Here is a 14,944-nt window from a genome sequence, read left to right on the forward strand (position 1 = left end):
TCCACTATCCACCACAGAGGCAGATAAAGACCTGGGAGTGTATGTTACCAGGCTACCAGTGAAGGGATATCCAGCACACCAATACCACATGGGAAACACTCCACTATCCACCACAGAGGCAGAGAAAGACCTGGGAGTGTATGTTACCAGGCTACCAGTGAAGGGATATCCATGCCAATCGCAGCGGACGGGATAATGATCTTCAATTTATTTATCTTTATTCTTGTCGTCGTAAAGGTCATTTATTAACAACAGTACCATGATTTTTATTTCCGGAACAACTGTAACAACATTAGGAATATTAGGGAAAATAACCTCATCCCCTCTTGAATCAGCTAACAATCTTCCTTCTCCTCTTAATCTTTCTTTTCTCTTCTTTTTATTATATTTTTTTTTACCTGTTTTCTATTTATCTTTTTTTTTTTTCGTCGTCATTTTTCGTCGTTTTTTTTCGTCGTCTTTTTTTTTTTCGTCGTCATTTTTCGTCTCTATTCGTCTTTTTTTTCGTCTTTTTTTTTTCGTCGTTTTTTTTTCGTCTTTTTTTTCGTCGTTTTTTTTTCGTCTTTTTTTTTCGTCGTCATTTTTCGTCGTTTTTTTTTCGTCGTTTTTTTTTTCGTCGTCATTTTTTTTTTCGTCGTCATTTTTCGTCTCTTTTCGTCGTTTTTTTTTTCGTCTTTTTTTTCGTCGTTTTTTTTTCGTCGTTTTTTTTCGTTGTCTTTTTTTTTCGTCGTCTTAATGTGCTTCTGCTGCAGGCTTCTCCTCCTCCTCCTTCTCCTCCTGCTCCTCCTCCTCCTCATCAGTACAATCAATGAAAAACACAACAACATGGTAAACTATGTATACAACTTTACATTTACTTTAAAAGGGCGATGGGATTTGCTCACACACGCCGCGGCTCGCCTCAGAATGCCTCACGGGGGGGTGAAGGGTCAAGAGGGGTCATCAGGTCACGCCAACTGGAGTCATGGCCCGATCAGTGAGGTCTTGAGGAAGAATGTTCATCATTGACTTTCAAGGAGGCGGTGTGGTAATAGTCTGCCGCTGTGTGGGTCAGGCTTTGGTGAGTTTGCTGCTCTCCAGCTTGGATGAAGGAAAGTTAATCAGTGAACGTGAATTTTGTCTGTTATTACGAATTCCCGATCCTTGGTCTCCAGCAACGCTTACCGTCACCCACACTCCTACGCACGACCCTCACACCCACCAAGGGGGCTTCGTAGTGCAGTGGTTAGTACACTCGGCTCACGACCGAGAGAGCGCGGGTTCGATGCCCGGGCCGAGTGGAAAAAATTTGGGCGGCTTTTCCGGTACCCTACGCCCCTGTCCACCCAGCAGTGAATGGGTACCAGGTATTATTTGGGGGTTGTGTCCCGTCTCCTGGGGTCTGTTATTATTATTTTTTTATTAGCGGGCTTTTTTTATTATTAGCGGGCTTTTTTTTATTATTAGCGGGCTTTTTTATTATTAGCGGGCTATTTTTTATTATTAGCGGGATTTTTTATTATTAGCGGGATTTTTTATATTATTGTTTACTTTTTTGTGCCCTTGAGCTGTCTTCTCCTTTGTTGTAAAATAAATAAATAAATAAATAGATATCTTAGAGTACACACTTTTTTTGGCAGTATAGGAAGCAGCTCAAGGGCAAAAAATAAATGAGAAAAACCCCGCTAATCACTCCTTCTATAAAAGCAAGTATACATGGATGGCCAAAAGAGAAGTCAAGTAGAAAATTACAACAACGAAGCGTGTGAGCATTACCCTCTTGCTCTTGCTCTTGCTGTACAGGTTACCCGTTGGAACGCACCGTGGGAGGGTTTGGGGGCAGGGGGGTAGGTATGCTCGAAGGTGCTGAATGAAACGATGCCAGATTGTCGTACAGATTTGCCGACTTCCGACAGAACAACTGCTTTCATCACCCAAAAAACTGCCTTCATATATGTTTGTCGTTTAAGTGGTTAATTATCGGTGCTTCTTGTTAACAGTTATGAAACCGGGAAATACACGGCTCTTGAGTACGATAATCTGGCAACGGTGGCTGAATGTGTAATCGTGTGTTGATGACCCTTGGAGTGTTCGTGGAAGAGAGCGATTCATTCTAACAACGTGTTACTCTCTCTCTCTCTCTCTCTCTCTCTCTCTCTCTCTCTCTGGGGGCTTCGTGGCTTCGGGCGGAGTTGAAAAATTTGGGCGGCTTTTCCGATACCCTACGCCCCTGTCCACCCAGCAGCATGCAGTGAATGGGTACCAGGTATTAATCGGGGGTTGTGTCCCGTCTCCTGGGGTCTGTTCCCTTCTCCTATATTTCTTCCCCTTCTGTCTCTCTGGCATATGACCACAGATGTTGCGCCGACTAAACGAAACTTTCCAACTTCTCTCTCTCTCTCTCTCTCTCACACACACACACACACACACACACGATACCCTACGCCCCTGTCCACCCAGCAGTGAATGGGTACCAGGTATTAATCGGGGGTTGTGTCCCGTCTCCTGGGGTCTGTTCCCTTCTCCTATATTCCTTCCCCTCCTGTCTCTCTCTGGCATATGACCACAGATGTTGCGCCGACTAAACCAAACTTTCCAACTTCTCTCTCTCTCTCTCTCTCTCTCTCTCTCTCTCTCTCTCTCTCTCACACACACACACACACACACACGATACCCTACGCCCCTGTCCACCCAGCAGTGTACCAGGTATTAATCGGGGGTTGTGTCCCGTCTCCTGGGGTCTGTTCCCTTCTCCTATAATTCCTTCCCCTCCTGTCTCTCTCCGGCATATGACCAAAGATGTTGCGCCGACTAAACGAAACTTTCCAACTTTTTCTCACACACACACACACACACACACACACACACACACACACACACACACACGTCTGATGCGCGTAGCCAGATGGGCCGTGACGTCACATATTTATGAGAAACGTATATAGTTTTGCGTCACTTATTGCTCTTCTCTCTCTCTCTCTCTCTCTCTCTCTCTCTCTCTCTCTCTCTCTCTCTCTCTCTCTCTCTCTCTCTCTCTCTCTCTCTCTCTCATATTTGTTTCATATATATCACACGAAGTTTTTTTGTGGAAATGATTCATACCGCCATATTTTACGACGACGGTAGCGGTGGGAGGAGGAGGAGGAGGAGGAGGAGGAGGAGGCGGAGGAAGGAAAAAAATAAATAAAGAGTAGTAGAAGAGGGAGCGTAAAAAAATAATGATTATGATGATGAAGAGGAGGAGGAGGAGGAGGAAGAGGAAGAAGAGGAGGAGGAAGGAAGAAGAAGAAGAAGAAGAAGAAGAAGAAGAAGAAGAAGAAGAAGAAGAAGAAGAAGAAGAAGAAGAAGAAGAAGAAGAAGAAGAAGAAGAAGAAGAAGAAGAAGAAGAAGAAGAAGAAGAAGAAGAAGAAGAAGAAGAAGAGGAGGAAGAAGTAAAAAGTAGATGAAGGAGGAGAAGAAGAAGAAGAAGAAGAAGAAGAAGAAGAAGACAAAGAAGAGAAAAAGAAGACAAAGAAAAACAAAAAAGAAGAAAAAGAAGAAGAAAAAGAAGAAGAAGAAGAAGAAGAAGAAGAAAAAGAACACGAAGAAAAAGAAGAAATAAATATAAATAAATAAATAATAATAATAATAATAATGATAATAATAATAATAATAATAATAATAATAATAATAATAATAATAATAATAAGAAGAAGAAGAAGAAGAAGAAGAAGAAGAAGAAGAAGAAGAAGAAGAAAAAAAAAAAGAAGAAAAAGAGGAGGAAGAAGTAAAAAGAAGAAGAAGAAGAAGACACGAACAAGACACTATTGAAAAATGAAACAACAGTACTACATATCCGACTCAGGAGATGATCATTCAATTTTTGCATCTGTCATAACTTCTGTTGAATCTAATGACTATGGTGGTGATGGTGGTGGTGGTGATGGTGGTGGAAGTATAGCAATGTTAAGCGACGTGGCAATCATGGTTGTAAGGATATAAGTGATTTTGGAAGCAAGACTCGTGGTTCGATTAGGTGGTGGTGGTTATGGTGTTGGTCGTGGAGTCGTGTGCATAATACCTGGGTGCGAGAGGGATTTAGGGGTCTTAGTGAGCTCTGATCTCCGTCCAAGGGCACAATGCATTCAAGCTAGAAATCGAGCTAATAGGGTACTGGGATTTATTTCAAGGAGCGTAAGCAACAGAAGCGCTGAAGTCTTCCTCAAACTATATTTAGCATTAGTTAGACCTCATCTTGACTATGCGGTTCAGTTCTGGTCACCCTACTATAGAATGGATATCAGAATGTTAGAATCGGTGCAGAGGAGGATGACTAAGATGATTCAGGGGTTGAGAAACTTGCCATACGAGGAAAGGCTCAAGCAGTTAAACTTGCATTCTCTAGAAAGGCGAAGGGTGCGTGGAGACATGATCGAGGTTTATAAATGGATGATGGGCTTTAATAAGGGAAACATTCATAAGGTTTTGTTGGTAAGAGAACCGGGTAGGACACGAAGTAATGGGTTTAAACTGGATAAATTCAGATTCAACAGGGACATAGGCAAAATTGGTTTACTAACAGGGTGGTGGATGAGTGGAACAGGCTTGGCAGTCATGTGGTGAGTGCCAATACAATTGTCACATTCAAAAATAGATTAGATAAATTCATGGACAGCGATATTAGGTGGGGTTAGATACACGGGAGCTTAGGGTCAAAGGAGCTGCCTCGTACAGGGCTACCGGCCTCTTGCAGACTCCTACGTTCTTATGTTCTTATGTTCTTATGTTCTTATCAACAATAATGCGGCTCATTTGTTTTGTTTTTACCCGTTTTTCAAGGCGCGGTTAGTTGATTTTGTTGATTTTTTTATATCATTATTTACGACTGAGTTTGTAACATGTCGACTTTTAACTATGGAAATCCAGCTCTTATAATTCTCAGCTGGCCACATCACTGTTAAGTTAGGTTAGGTTAGGTTAGGTGAGAGGGGAAGGGTTGGTAATGGGACTGGTGGATAGGGGAAGGGTTGGTAATGGGACTGGTGGATAGGGGAAGGGTTGGTAATGGGACTGGTGGATAGGGGAAGGGTTGGTAATGGGACTGGTGGATAGGGGAAGGATTGGTAATGGGACTGGTTGATAGGTGAAGGGTTGGTAATGGGACTTGTGGATAGGGGAAGGGTTGGTAATGGGACTGGTGGATAGGGGAAGGGTTGGTAATGGGACTGGTGGATAGGGGAAGGGTTAGTAATGGGACTGGTGGATAGGGGAAGGGTTGGTAATGGGACTTGTGGATAGGGGAAGGGTTGGTAATGGGACTTGTGGATAGGGGAAGGGTTGGTAATGGGACAGATGGATAGGGGAAGGGTTGGTAATGGGATTGGTGGATAGGGAAGGGTTGGTAATGGGACTGGTGGTTAGGGAAGGATTGGTAATGGGACTGGTGGATAGAGGAAGGATTGGTAATGGGACTGGAGGATAAGGGAAGGGTTGGTAATGGGACTGGTGGATAGGGGAAGGGTTGGTAATGGGATTGGTGGATAGGGGAAGGGTTGGTAATGGGACTGGTGGATAAGGGAAGGGTTGGTAATGGGACTTGTGGATATGGGAAGGGTTGGTAATGGGACTGGTGGATAAGGAAGGTTGGTAACAGGACTGGTGGATTGGGGATGAGTTGGTAATGGGACTGGTGGATAGGGGAAGGGTTGGTAACGGGACTGGTGGATAGGGGAAGAGTTGGTAATGGGACTGGAGGATAAGGGAAGGGTTGGTAATTGGACTGGTGGATAGGGGAAGGGTTGGTAATGGGATTGGTGGATAGGGGAAGGGTTGGTAATGGGACTGGTGGATAGGGGAAGAGTTGGTAATGGGACTGGTGGATAGGGGAAGGGTTGGTAATGGGACTGGTGGATAGGGGAAGGGTTGGTAATTGGACTGGTGGATAGGGGAAGGGTTGGTAATGGGATTGGTGGATAAGGGAAGGGTTGGTAATGGGACTGGTGGATAGGGGAAGAGTTGGTAATGGGACTGGTGGATAGGGGAAGGGTTGGTAATGGGACTGGTGGATAGGGGAAGGGTTGGTAATGGGACTGGTGGATAGGGGAAGGGTTGGTAATGGGACTTGTGGATAGGGGAAGGGTTGGTAATGGGACAAGTTAGGTTAGGTTTTAATAAATACCAATAAGGAGTTTAAAAAAATCTACTTATAATACTGGTGAGGGAAGTGGAAGCTTAGGTGGATTTTAAGAAGACAATGGTGGTAGTGGTTAGTGGGGGTGGTGGTGGGAGTGGGTATATCATGGGAGAAAGAACATGGGAGTGAGGGAGGTACTGGATATGACAGCATTGACAGTGATGATATATAGTAGGCGGGGCATTGATGGTGTGTGATTTCGCGGTGACGGTGGAACAGAGTGACAGTGGAGTGTTCGTGTGGTGGAGAGGTGGAAGTGGCTATGTGGTGTGAGAGGTGGCACTGATAGAAATTCCTGTTACAACTCGGGAAGGAAAAAAAGTTGGAGAAAATAAAAGAAGAAGGGAGATAAGAAGTGTTTGAAAGAAAGGGAAGGGAGAGAAGGAAAAGAGAGGAAGCGTAGATAAAGAGGAATTAAGGAAGGGCACAGAAAGAGAGGGAAGGTAAACCAGAATAGAATGGAGAGAATTAAAGAGAGGAAAGAAAATGAGAGACAGGAAGGAAAAAGGAGATAAAGAGAGAGAGAGAGAGAGAGAGAGAGAGAGAGAGAGAGAGAGAGAGAGAGAGAGAGAGAGAGAGAGAGAGAGAGAGAGAGAGAGAGAGAGAGAGAGAGAGAGAGAGAGAGAGAACAAAGGAGAGGAAAGAAAATGAGAAAGACAGGAAGGAAAGAGGAAGAGGAAAGTGAGGCCCAGAGAGAGAGAGAGAGAGAGAGAGAGAGAGAGAGAGAGAGAGAGAGAGAGAGAGAGAGAGAGAGAGAGATTCTGAAAAAGGCACCAAAGTAAAGTAGTAGTAGTAGTAGTAGTAGTAGTAGTAGTAGTAGTAGTAGTAGTAGTAGTAGGCCTCCCTGATTATGTGTCGGGAAAATAAACACGGGTGGAGGTATCTTATATGTAGTAGAAAAAAAAGTAGTAGTAGTAGTAGTAGTAGCAGTAGTAGTAGTAGTAGTAGTAGTAGTAGTAGTAGTAGTAGTGGTGGTGGTGGCGGTGGTGAGGCCATCAGTCGGGGGTGAGTGAGGGAAGTGTCAGAGAAGCATTTGGGGCACGCTGCCACACACGCTGGCCCCCTCACCTTCCCTTCCTTACCTCCAGCCTCTCGACATTACCTCCATCCCTCCTCTCATTCCTTACCTAAGCTCTCCCCTCTCCTTTACCCCTCCATACCATCCCCTCCCCTCCATCCCTCCTTCCTTCCCTTCTCCCTTCGTCTCGCTATCTCGGTATGCATTTATCTCTATCAAGTTTCGATCATTTGTACAAACTATCTACCCTTCCATCTCTTGTCTGCCCGAGTCGTGTTTCTTCCTTCCTTTCTTCTTCTTTCTTTTAATTCTCCTTGCTTCTTATCTCCTCTACTTCTTAATACTTGTCTGTCTGTCTGTCTGGTCTGTCTGTCTGTCTGTCTCTCATGATCACCCTTTTCCCTTCTCCCGCCCCCTCGTCCACTGTAGAAAGGGAAAGGAAGGGAAAGGAAGGGCTGGGAAGGAGAGGGAAGGATCAATTCGAGAAAAAAATGGAAAAAAGACTGGAGAGAGAGAGAGGGGGGGGGGGGGGAGGGAAGGAAGGAAAGGGAGGAGAGAGGGGGGGAGTTGATGGGGGAGAGAAGAAGAGGAGGAGAGGAGAGGGAGGAGAGAAGAGGGAGGGAGGAAGTTTGAGAGGAGGAAAGAGAGGAAAGGAAGAGAGTTTGATGAGACGAAGGAGAAGGAAAGAGGGAGGGAGAAAGTTTGAGGAGAGTTGGAAAGTTTCGTTTAGTCGGCGCAACATCTGTGGCCATATGCCGGAGAGAGACAGAAGGGGAAGGAATTATAGGAGAAGGGAACAGACCCCAGGAGACGGGACACAACCCCCGATTAATACCTGGTACCCATTCACTGCTGGGTGGACAGGGGCGTAGGGTATCGGAAAAGCTGCCCAAATTTTTCCACTCCGCGCGCTCCCGATAGTAAGCCGAGTGTGCTAACCACTGCACCACGAAGCCCCCTGGGAAGGAGAGGAAGGGAGGAGGGGAAGGAGGGAGAGAAAGAGAGTTTATTGTTGGGTAAAGACTGTCTCGCCCTGAACTCCAGAGTGACGAACATTTTAGTTAGTGAATGCATATTTCTGAAGGAGGGAGAAAAGGAGGAGGAAGGAAGGGAAAGGAAGAGAAGGCGGGTTGGGAGAATGATAAAGAGGAAGGAGGGAGAATATGAATGCCAGAGACAGGGAAGACTATAAAAGAAGGGATGGAAGGAGGGTGGAGGAGGGGAATAAGGGAGAAGAGAGAAATGGTAAAGAGAAAAGGAGAGACTGCGAAAGAGGGAGACAAAAGAACAGATGAAAAAATGAGAAAATGAGAGGAGAGAGAAGAAGGAAGAGGTGATTGAGGGAGGTGGAGAAGACGAATGAGGGAGAATAGAGGAAAGGAATGACGGAGGGAGGAATGAAGAAAGGAAGGAAGGAACAGGAATGAGGAGAAAAAAAAGAAAGGAGACAAAGCTTAGAGAATGAAGAGAGAGAGATAGAGAGAGAGATGGACTGCAGACTAAATACGAAACAAAAACAAAAACTCTACAAAAGAAAGATACATTTCAGCCTTCTCTCTCTCTCTCTCTCTCTCTCTCTATCTCTCTCTCTCTGGGTTGAAGAATGAGGAGGAAGGGAGGAGGAGGAGGAGGAGGAGGAGGAGGAGGAGGAGGAGGAGGAGTAAAAAGAGTCTTCTGCTTTACTGTTTCTGATTCTTATATTTTATTTTGACAGCGGCAGTTAAGAGAGAGAGAGAGAGAGAGAGAGAGAGAGAGAGAGAGAGAGAGAGAGAGAGAGAGAGAGAGAGATCAACACACACACACACACACACACACACACACACACACACACACACACACACACACACACACACACACACACACACACACACACACACACACACACACACACACACACACACACACACACACACACTTGGCACTCGGTATCTGTGGTCTAATTATCTTGAATTATGAATACAATTATAGCTTCCTTACACCCACCTCCTCCTCCTCCTCCTCCTCCTCCTCCTCCTCCTTTTTCTCTTTCTCCTCCTCTGATCTTCCTCCTCCTTCTTTACCTCGTGATCTTCCTCTTCCTCTTCTTCTACTTCTTGTTCTTCTTCTTCCTCTTTCTCCTCCTCTTCATACCCCTTGTCTTCCTCCTCCTCCTTCTCCTTTTCCTCTACCTGATCTTCCTCCTCCATCTCTACCCCGTGATCTTCATCGTCTTCTTCTTCCTCTTTCTCCTCCTCCTCTTCCCCCTTGTCTTCCTCCTCCTCCTTCTCCTTTTCCTCTCCCTGATCTTCCTCCTCCTTCTTTACCCCGTGATCTTCCTCTTCTTCTTCTTCTTCTTCTTCCTCTTCCTCCTCCTCCTCTTACCCCTTGTCTTCCTCCTCCTCCTTCTCCTTTTCCTCTACCTGATCTTCCTCCTCCCTCTCCTACCCCTGATCTTCTTCCTCTTCTTTCTCCTCCTCCTCCTCCTCCTCCTCCTCCTCCTCCTCCCCTCTTTCCCCGTCTGATGTAAAGGGTACCTCAGGAAACTATTACTGTGATCTATGACGCTCCTCTTAATTCTTATATAATTGATCTTCCCGCGACGTGTGAGGTAGGAGACCAAGGAGGAGGAGGAGGAGGAGGGGGAGGAAACATGTGGGAAATGAGGGGAAAGAAGATGAACCATAAAAAAAGCTTGGAGGTTAGTTTAAAAGGAAAGAGAAATTCGTTTTAAAATAGAAGTTCGAAATTCTGAAAGTGGTTGAGGTATTAAAAAATGAACCATGAACAATTCCATCCAATGTCAGGCTTGTAATTTTGCCAGATTTTTTTGGGGGGGGCTAAAGGGCATCTTGGGTTTATGAGAGAGAGAGAGAGAGAGAGAGAGAGAGAGAGAGAGAGAGAGAGAGAGAGAGAGAGAGAGAGAGAGAGAGAGAGAGAGAGAGAGAGAGAGAGAGAGAGAGAGAGAGAGAGAGAGAGAGAGAGATGTATTCAATTGCAATATGTAAAAATAAATAAAGAAAAAAAGAGAGAGAGAGAGAGAGAGAGAGAGAGAGAGAGAGAGAGAGAGAGAGAGAGAGAGAGAGAGAGAGAGAGAGAGAGAGAGAGAGAGAGAGAGAGAGAGAGAGAGAGAGATGTATCAAATGCAATATGTAAAATGTAAAAATAAAGAAAAAAAGAAGAGAGAGAGAGAGAGAGAGAGAGAGAGAGAGAGAGAGAGAGAGAGAGAGAGAGAGAGAGAGAGAGAGAGAGAGAGAGAGAGAGAGAGAGAGAGAGAGAGAGAGAGAGAGAGAGATGTATTCAATTGCAATATGTAAAAATAAATAAAGAAAAAAAAGAAGAGAGAGAGAGAGAGAGAGAGAGAGAGAGAGAGAGAGAGAGAGAGAGAGAGAGAGAGAGAGAGAGAGAGAGAGAGAGAGAGAGAGAGAGATGTATTCAATTGCAATATGTAAAATAAATAAAGAAATAAGAGAGAGAGAGAGAGAGAGAGAGAGAGAGAGAGAGAGAGAGAGAGAGAGAGAGAGAGAGAGAGAGAGAGAGAGAGAGAGAGAGAGAGAGAGAGAGAGAGAGAGAGCATGCTTAAGTTGGGGAAATAAAAAAAAAAAGCAAAAAAAATATTGAAGGGTCTATACCCCTCCTTGTCCTGCCTGAAATTACGACCCCGAATGATCAACGTTTAATTTAGTTAATTTCTTTTTAATATGCAAGGGCTCCGTGGTGTGGTGGTTAGCACACCTAGCTATGAATCTTTGAGCCTGGGTTCGAATCCCCACCTGAGCAATCACCATGCAAACCGCCACCCCCTCCACCCCCCACACACACATTCACACCTGTTCCATCTTACTTTTCGGGCTGGTCGTTAAGTGGGTACCTGTAAGCTTCGGAAAGGTAAACTGTAGTAGCCAGGATGACACACTCCCCCTGTGCTTTTAGATGATGGGTTCCCGACCAACACATGCTCAGGGGCCAATGAAGCGCCTATCTCGTACATTCAAACCCGCCATGGTAATAAAATCTCGTACATTCAAACCCGCCATGGTAATAAAATCTCGTACATTCAAACCCGCCATGGTAATAAAATCTCGTACATTCAAACCCGCCATGGTAATAAAATCTCGTACATTCAAACCCGCCATGGTAATAAAATCTCGTACATTCAAACCCGCCATGGTAATAAAATCTCGTACATTCAAACCCGCCATGGTAATAAAATCTCGTACATTGAAACCCGCCATGGTAATAAAATCTCGTACATTCATACCCGCCACCGTACCATAACTATCCCCGCTAAAAGAAACAGTAACAACCATTAAGTGTTCACGTGGGGCCGTAGAGTCGGAGAGAGTCGCCGAGGCAATGCGCAAAGTACCAGAAATTATTGCCGCAGTAGAAACTCCGCCGGTGCAACGCCACATACATTGCTTAGGTAAGAAAGTAAAGGTTCCTAGCCCTTAAGTAGAGTATTTATCCCCTCTGCCACTCTTTTTCCTCCGCCCCCCCCCGCTCTCCCCCAACCCCCGACCCTCTTTGGCGAAGGTAGCGTGGCGGCGTGTGTCTGAATGTCTGCTACGCTCGGTCGCCTCCGTGATGTACGACTTTCTTCCCGCCACCACTCTGACCGCGCTGCCAGCCGTGCGACATATCCTCCTCCCCCTTTTTATCCCCCTATCTCCCGTCCCTTTGCCCCTTTGTAGATGGCAGTCATTTAAGGCGGCGTGTTAGTGTATCTTGGGAATATATTTACACTCTCCGTGGTGTAGCGAGGGAGGCAGGGGAGGAGGGAGAGGAGTGACGGGTGTTTGTTTATGTGGTTAGTTACCCGGCCGGCCACCAGAGGATGCTTCTGGCTCCCACAGTCTTCGCTTCCACAATTTAACTTTTTTTCATGGTTATATATTTATACTCAAGTTTTTTTACGAGAAATTTTAATACTTCTACAACCAAGGAGTGGGGAGAAACTAATTGGTGTTAAGATAATATTGTTTTCAGGGGGTATGAAGAGCATTATGTTCCTGTAACAGCTTGGACTTTTTCTTCCCTTAAATGCGTAATCTCACTGAGGGTCGCGTTATAAGACATTTCACCGTCCAAGAACACATATTTGACAAGGCTTTCGTAGGAGTTGTGGGCGTTTCCAGGGGTAGTTTTATGACCCTGGTGGTAGTGTGAGTCTTCTTCTGTACCATGAACCTGAAGAAACACTCATTAGAACCCGACTGACCCCCTCTTTGACCTTTAGAAATAGGTGAAGTGAGAAGCGAGAGTGTCTTATAATACCAATCTCAGCCTCGTGTTGCACTGTAGGGCCGCCGCTGAGCTGGTTCACTAAAGAGGCATATTTTCCGTGGATCTTCAGTCAAACCACGATTTCCGCTAGCGTGTTTCTCATTTGTTTCTTGTTATTGCTGCTGATGATGATGGTGAGTAATACCGTCGTCCTTCGGTGAAATTTGCCGTAGCTTTGGAAGATCGTGGACACGTCAGACAACCACGGAAACATGAGAACCACGCCAGCGGAAATCGTGGTTTGACTGGAGATCAACGGAAAATTTGCCCAGTGTAATAGTCCCTTAAGCCTGAAGTTCTTGACATTTTTTCTTCATAAAATGACGGATCTCTTTGAAATCTGGAGGAAGACAGAGACCTTCACTATCATAACAACCAGATGATCAATGAATCGCTTCTCCTCTCCGGAAAGAACACGTATGGTATGGAGGTTGTTCGCTGACCGGTATCAAAAAGAACTGCTTTCAGGTCCACCAATGAAGTTGCCTTTACTAGGAATGTTGGAAAATTTGACCCAAACGAGTTGAGAAACCCAGATAATTAGTGTATTTTACACGTATCAAAGCACTTAAAATATGATGAGATACAAAGTTTACATACTATTTTTGATGCAGAGATTATGAAAAATCACTTCCAGCAACATATCAGAACTAGATTTGTTGCTGCGACGCCAATCTGTTTACCAGACTCAAAACAGTGACAGTTACAGTGTTCTAAAAATGGATTCTCAAATTTTACGAAAGCCAGCACTATATATCAGTGCTCTAGAACGGGAACATTTCAATGAATTAGCAAAGCAAGAAACATTGGTTCAAAATACAAATAAAACTCAGCTAGCGTCGAGGATTAGTATAAGCATTTGCCTGGCTAATAAAAATAATACCGGTGTGGCGACTTCTGCCATCCCGGATTGTGACTTGTGAGACATCCCATACTGATCTGCGCATGCGCGAGCTTTGGTTACAAAAAGAGTGTGGATGAATTTCAACAAGGTACCGTGTCTTATGTCGACTGCCTATTGTGATCCATCCCACCCAAGTTTATTTATTTTTTAAGTAAATGATGACGTATGTTTTGAATTTGAAAATTGCTTGAAATATGAAAGTTTCTTCCTGCACCCTTTGTATGTCAGTAAATGTGATAAAAGAGATAACCTACACCCCTTGTATGTCAGTAAATGTGATAAATGAGATAACCTACACCCCTTGTATGTCAGTAAATGTGATAAATGAGATAACCTACACCCCTTGTATGTCAGTAAATGTGATAAATGAGATAACCTACACCCCTTGTATGTCAGTAAATGTGATTAATTAGGTAACCTACCCCCGTGTATGTCAGTAAATGTGATAAATGAGATAACCTACACCCCTTGTATGTCAGTAAATGTGATAAATGAGATAACCTACACCCCTTGTATGTCAGTAAATGTGATAAAAGAGATAACCTACACCCCTTGTATGTCAGTAAATGTGATAAAAGAGATAACCTACACCCCTTGTATGTCAGTAAATGTGATAAAAGAGATAACCTACACCCCTTGTATGTCAGTAAATGTGATAAAAGAGATAACCTACACCCCTTGTATGTCAGTAAATGTGATAAATGAGATAACCTACACCCCTTGTATGTCAGTAAATGTGATAAATGAGATAACCTGCACCCCTTGTATGTCAGTAAATGTGATAAATGAGATAACCTACACCCCTTGTATGTCAGTAAATGTGATAAATGAGATAACCTACACCCCTTGTATGTCAGTAAATGTGATAAATGAGATAACCTACACCTCTTGTATGTCAGTAAATGGGATAAATGAGATAACCTACACCCCTTGTATGTCAGTAAATGTGATAAATGAGATAACCTACACCCCTTGTATGTCAGTAAATGTGATAAAAGAGATAACCTACACCCCTTGTATGTCAGTAAATGTGATATATGAGACAACCTGCACCCCTTGTATGTCGGTAAATATGTGATAAATGAGATAATATTGCCGCCATCTTGCCTGGACAAACCACAATATCAACACACTGGTTAGTAAACATCAGCGCATGCGCAGATCAGAATGGGATGTCTCATAACACGGGATGGCAGAAGTCGCCACACCGGAACCTCAGTATTTGAAAATAAAATGAAGCAAAGGTTCGTGCACAGAACGATATTTTTGTGATACTTTAAAGCTTTCCTATGCTGATAAAGCCACTTGCCGGTACAGTAAAAAGGAAAAACATACAAAACCGGGAAATATGTGAAGGGGTTGACGAGGAGTTGCTTCATGGTTTTTGGTTCCCCTTTACCACAGGGAGAGGTAAGCTCCTTTAGTTCCGCTAGATACTTCCGTTCGCTGCACGAAGACTCATATTTTTTTAAGACACCATGCAGGTCCTACATTAGAATACTTTTCGCCGAAGGGGTTGTATATAACAGTTAGGGAATTACTGATCCTTGACTGGACACTTCACACTTTATACTAAGAAACTTCTGTAAGCATAATTATACGCTAACTA

General features: G+C 44.2%; 1 protein-coding gene and 2 long non-coding RNA genes across 6 annotated transcripts in view; all 3 read right to left on the minus strand.

Annotated features, from left to right (window-relative positions):
* The window catches only part of LOC127002319 (uncharacterized), a 1,160-nt gene extending 961 nt beyond the window's left edge, over positions 1 to 199 (minus strand). Inside the window, exon 1 of the long non-coding RNA XR_007755942.1 lies at positions 32 to 199. This is a non-coding gene — a long non-coding RNA (uncharacterized LOC127002319). The remainder of the gene's footprint in view (positions 1 to 31) is intronic.
* Positions 1 to 14,944, minus strand: part of LOC127002318 (T-box transcription factor TBX1-like) — a 147,764-nt gene that overhangs the window by 2,354 nt on the left and 130,466 nt on the right. The gene's annotated exons all lie outside the window — the stretch shown is intronic.
* On the minus strand, positions 13,559 to 14,358 carry LOC127002322 (uncharacterized). Of its 4 annotated transcripts, XR_007755948.1 has the most exons (4): positions 14,257 to 14,358; positions 14,005 to 14,214; positions 13,795 to 13,836; positions 13,559 to 13,711 (listed from the first exon to the last, which is right to left on the minus strand). It is a non-coding gene; the product is annotated as an uncharacterized LOC127002322 (long non-coding RNA). The 4 variants fall into 4 exon arrangements; XR_007755946.1 differs by lacking the exon at positions 13,795 to 13,836; XR_007755945.1 differs by having other exon boundaries at positions 13,795 to 14,214.

The sequence above is a fragment of the Eriocheir sinensis genome, chromosome 23, assembly GCF_024679095.1.
Source record: "Eriocheir sinensis breed Jianghai 21 chromosome 23, ASM2467909v1, whole genome shotgun sequence".
In the NCBI taxonomy this organism is placed as follows: Eukaryota; Metazoa; Arthropoda; class Malacostraca; order Decapoda; family Varunidae; genus Eriocheir; species Eriocheir sinensis.